This window comes from Equus przewalskii, chromosome 7 (genome assembly GCF_037783145.1).
Source record: "Equus przewalskii isolate Varuska chromosome 7, EquPr2, whole genome shotgun sequence".
Classification (NCBI taxonomy): Eukaryota; Metazoa; Chordata; class Mammalia; order Perissodactyla; family Equidae; genus Equus; species Equus przewalskii.
The window spans coordinates 42378978-42384977 of record NC_091837.1 but is presented as its reverse complement, the minus strand read 5'-3'; positions in this window follow the sequence as shown (position 1 = coordinate 42384977).

The following is a 6000-nucleotide window of genomic DNA, read 5'->3' as shown; positions in this document are numbered from 1 at the left end:
TGCTGAAAATCTGATAGGGGTTCCTTTGTAAGTGATTTTCTTCTGCCTTGCTGTCCTTCATAGTTTTTCTTTGTCATTGTGTTTTGTCAATTTTACTACTGTATACCTTGGAGAAAGTCTTTTTATATTGATATAATTAGGAGTTCTATTTGTTTCATTCACTTGTATTTCCAGCTTCTTCCCCAGGTTTGGGAAGTTCTCAGCCACTACTTTGAACAAGCTTTCGGCTCCATTCTCCTCTTCTTCCTCTGGAAGAACTATAATCCTTATGTTGCATTTCCTAATTGAGTCAGGTATTTCTCGGAGAATTTCTTCATTTCTTTTTAGTCTTAGTTCTCGTTCCTCCTCCATCTGAAACATTTCTATATTTCTGTCCTCTAGACTGCTGATTCTCTTCCACAGAATATCAGCTCTGCTACTCAGGGAGTTCAGATTTTCTTTATCTCATCCATTGTATTTTTCATCTCCAACATTTCTGATTTTTTTCTTTATAGTTTCAATCTCTTTTGTGACAATTCAATTTCATTGAATTGTCTATCTGTATTTTCTTGTAATGCATTGAGTTTTTTATGATAGATATTTTGAATTCTCTGTCATTTAGATTATAAATTTCTATGCCTTTAGGATTGATTTCTAGGTGCTTATCATTTTCTTTCTGGTCTGGAATATTAATATATTTTTTCATACTATTTGATGGTGTGGATTTATGCCTCTGCAGTTATCTAGTTTCAGATTCCACCTGCTGCCCTTGCGTGGGGGTCAACACCTGTGTATTCTGAGCCCACCACAACCCCAGCTTTCTTGCTCTCAGCTGCTGCTCTGTACTTTCTCACTACCCCACAGACCTGTGCCAAGTGCTAAGAGTCACTCGCCCCTTTCCCTAGGGCAGTGCATGCACCAAGATGCTGGGACAATGGGCTCAAGCTCCACTATCTCTCTCCCTCCTGAAGGAGAAGTCTCAGGGTTGTGCATCTTTCCCCAGAGTCAATTCACAGAGGCACTGGGCATCAGCCACTGGAGTCTGTGGGCCCAGCTTGCTGGCTGGTGGGTGTCCACTCACTGGTTGCTGTGAGCCCTCACTCTTTTTATCTGTTCTTAGTTGCCATACCTATTCCCTTAACATCCTGAGTGGGGCAAGACAGAAGAGAGCTTCTTGGGCAGTGCCCCAAAAGGCTGGGGAAGCTGAATGCTCACTTCACTCTGTTACCCCTGTGGGAGAAATCATGGGCCAAGAATGTCTCTCTCAGTGCTGAGCTATGCCAGCTTGGGGCAGGGTTGACACAGATAAAGTGAAACTGTTCTTACTCTTCAACGCAGCTGCTTTTGGATCTTTTGCTCCACTGGATGCTGGAAACTCCCAACAGGAGTCTGGTGGTCTCATAAAGGTACTTTTGTCCATGGATGGTTGTTAAATCAGTGTTTGTCAAGGTATGAAGGCTGCGATCTCCTATTCTGCCATCTTGATGATGTCATCCTAAGCATATATGGCTTTAAAATATTGATAAAGAATACCAAAATTAATTCCTTGCAATAATAAATAACCATTTTCCCATTTCTTGAAAGTACTGGATATTATAAACTCCTAAGTTTAATATTAATATAAATATTAATGTTTATATTTACAGATTATCCGAATATTTTCTATATTTTCTTTCTTTCTTTTACTGTTGATCGGCAACCTTTTTAGAATGCCTTTTATCTTACATTAATCAAAATGTTTTCCAGTGTCATTTAAAGTTTAACTCTGTTTTTTGAGTTATTTACCATATAGAACTTTCACATTTTTATGTATCAAAGCTGCTAAACATTACCTTTTTGGCAGCATGGAAAATTCAGATGGTTTTAAACACCAGAAAGATAACACAAACAAGTAAAGTTGTCCAGGTGAGGACTGAGTGAACTAGAAAGCATACGCCCTAACAAAAAACTGCTATAGGTAATTGCTGCTGTGCATGATTCAGGCCCAGCGTTACCAAACTCACCCTTGAGAAACAGTTATTGGAAATCAGGTTTTAGTGGAAATAGACCAATTTTTAAATTAGCAAGTAAACAAAGTTTAAAAACATTGTATGACTCTAACAAAACAGTTACAAAGGCTGAATATTACTAAGGTCTTGTTACTTCTTGTAATTTTTCAGTTGATTTTTTTGAACATTTTTGGTAAACAATCATATAATTAGCAAATAATGAGGTTTACTTCAATAGTTATACTTATTTTTCTTATCTTGTTGCATTTGTTAAGATCCTCAGAGTAAGGTTGAACAGTAGGAATCCTATTCTTGTTTCTGAGTCTGATGTTTCTGTTTTCTGGTTTGACTTACCACTTTTATAAAGTTATTATGTAAATAATTTTAAAGAATGATGTGATTAAGATGATTATTGTTATGATAGCATACTGTTTTAACTTTTTAAGCATTTGTGGTGCAAGTGTGGATTAATTTAATAGACTAATTCATGAAACAAGAGAGCTAATGAGAAATACAATTTTAAGTATATTATTATGAAGAGGTTCCAATTTTTCTATGATAGAAAATGCACTTCCTTGAAATCTTGGTTGGAATGGATATGCCATTAAGATATAAAAGATTTTAACATACAGTTTGTTTGACAGTCTTATTTTTACATAAATATACTCTGCTTAAAAAATAAAAAACAGTGATGCTGACTTAAGACCACTTACAAGGAGTTTCTCCATTAAGCTTTACAGAAACAAAATGTTTAAACTTTGGAGTCAACTGTTATAGAAATTTCTCATTATTTCTCATAATGAAGTAAATATTTCTTAGATTATAAATACCATAAATAGTAATGATGAAATAAACAAGTTACAGAATGTTACATGTGAAAAGTATAATGCCACATATAAATGTAAAGGCCACATAAAACAACTTTATATGCATATATTCAGTAAAGGGCTAGAATAAGCATGAGAAGAATATACATCAAATTAATGGCAATTATTGCCTTTGGGGAGGAAGAGAATAGGAATGGAGCAGGTACAAAGAGATCTTTGATATTTCTAATTTCTTTTAAAGAGCAATTGGAAGCAAATATAAAGATAACATATCCTTAATCTGGGTGGTAGCAATAAAAATATATTTTCTATTTTTATTTTTTTGCAGAATCAAAAAATACCAATACTATGAGATAGCAGAGTTTAATGCAGTATAATTACATGGATAATCAGAATAACAATGTGGCATATAGGACAGACCTAGGAATTCTTATAAAGAAATAGCAACATATAAGTTAGCTGTAGTTGACATAGAATGTAATGTACATATGATGTAAAAAAGCAAATAGGGTTAGTATTATGAAATCATGAAAATATAGAATATATATCCAATTGAACAATGTCTAGAGATGAGTTTTAGCAAATAAAGTTCCTATTAAATGACATATCATAAAGGAAAAATAATCTCTAGTGCTCATAAGAGTGACAATTCATTTAATATTTCCTTCATGAAGTGTATTCAATCAACTAGAGGCTTTTGGTCCAGTAAAAAAAAATGACACATTATTCTATATGTTATTTTGCATTTGATGAAATGTTCCTTTATATCTTGGCCTACTATAAATATGTGATTTCATACTAATAAGCTTAGGAAACCAATGGACATTCTTTTTTTCTATACCACGATAGTGAAATCTAATAGGTTTTCCCCCTAAATAAAAGGTTACAGTATGTGAAATATACTAAAGTCTCGTAAGGGAAGAATCAGAATTTAATTCATGACTGATGTCCTTCAAAGCTGTGAGTTAACTTTCATATCCCAGATGGAAAATTGAGATGTGTAGCTGTGCGCCCCAGAATAGAGTATCAAATATTTAAAATTATTTCCTCATCTACAAATTAGGGATGGCAATTCCTACTTCATAGAGCTGTTAGGAAAATTCAATGATTCTTTTTATAAAGCTCAAAGTCATGTTTTGACTTTGAAACACTTGTTTGATAGCTTCAAGATCTTGAGTTATCTCATGGTAATAATGAATAATGAATAATAATAATGAAATAATTTTGAGTTTTCTTTTATTCTGGTAGTTCCATACATTTGACCTCATTTATCCCTAATCTTAGAGTATTCTTTTTGTGATTAAGTGACATATTTTGAATGAGAATTGGGTGTGAGTAGAGTTAGCAAATGTGTTGCACATATAGCAGGACTTAACATTACATAAAATCAATGATGCCTTTTTGATTAGGTATAATGAGGAGGAGATCTAAGAAACATCTATTCAGCCAAAGAAGGAACATCCAAAATATATCCTTCTACTCAGCTGGACCAGTATTATATTTTTGCTATGTAAGTCATCTGGAAGTCATTCTTAAACAATTGCTCTATGTAAATATTAGATGCCACACTGACAGTGACGCAGGCAAATGAACCACTGTATTCAATTTCATGCCCAAATCATCCTATATAGTAACTTTTGTAAACCTAAAATGAACCACATGTATAGAATTACACAACATATACATATTACTCTATTGAAGACCTTTAAATTATAAATCTATTTCTAAACATTTTCATTTTTTCCCCTTGTATCTCTAACACCTCAAAATGCTTTATGGGAATCAAGATAGCTCAGGAAGTAATGTCATATTTTAGGTCTCATGTGACAATTCATTAACATTTGACAAAAGACAGGAAATATTTCATCTCTTTGTACTTCAGGATTTCTATATGTGAAGTAGAATTAATATTAGTCTTTCCCTCCCTCACAAAAATCCAAGTTATGTAGACTCTGGAGGAAATCCATTAGCACACACACTGAACTGTTAATACTGATTACTAAGGACTTGACGGGATGGGGGTGGGGTTCAGGACGGGCAGGTTTCACGTTACCATCTGCACTTCTTTACTGCAATGAGTACAGATCTTGCTCAAAAAAAGAAATACTAAAAGCATAAAAGATTTGGAATAAAATAGACCTATAGCATTGAGTGTGGCTTTATATACACACATCATTCAACTAGAAATTGATCTGTGCAATAAAAATAAGGAACTGTGATTAAGATTTCCAAGTGCAAATTTTAAAAAACAGGCTTAAAATCTTATTAGGTCCTCAGATATGACCATTTATTTTAGTAATCTTACATGAAAATTCTCAACTTTAAAAATTTACACTTACGTAGGTTTCTTTAATTTTTCTGAATGTTTTGTAATTTTCTTGGCGGATACTTTACATATTTTTCAGTGGATTTTGTTTACTGCAAATGATAATATTAAAAATTTTTCACTTTCTAATTGTCACTAGTATAGAGAAAAACAACTTATTTTTGTACATTGATCTTGTATCCAATGACCTTTGAAAATTCACTTAATTCCCACACTTTTTCTGTAGAAGCTTTCAGACTTCTATATACACAGTTATGACATTTGCAAATACATCAGTTTTATTTCTGTACAGTGGCTTATCACGTTCATAGATTGGAAGACAAAAGTGTAAAGATGTTAATTCTCCCCAAATTGATCTATAGGTTGAATGCAGTGCCAATCAAAATCCAGCAGGGTCTTTTTTGGGGGGGGAGGGAGGTGGTGGAAATTAACATGTTTTTAAAATTTATATGGGGATGCAAAGGGCCAAGAATAGCCAAGTCAATCTGGAAGAACTAAAAAGTTGGAGGACTTGCCCTACAGACATAAAATCCTATCATACAGCTACAGTAATTAAAACTCTGATATTGACAAGGATAGAAAAATATACCAATGGGTTGGTTACCTGTTTCATGATGCAGGAACAGATAGTCTTTTCATAAGTACTGCAGGATCAGTTAGATATCCATATGGAGAAAAAACAAGAAACAAATACCCTGGACCCCTATTTCACACATACACAAAAATGAATTCCAGATGGACTGTAGAACCAAATGTGAAAGTTAAAACAATAAAGCTTCAAGAGGCTAACAAAGGAGAATTGTCTTCACGACCCTGGGGAACAGGCAGAGATTTCTTAAATAGAACACAAAAAGCAGAACTACAAAGTCAATAAATTAGA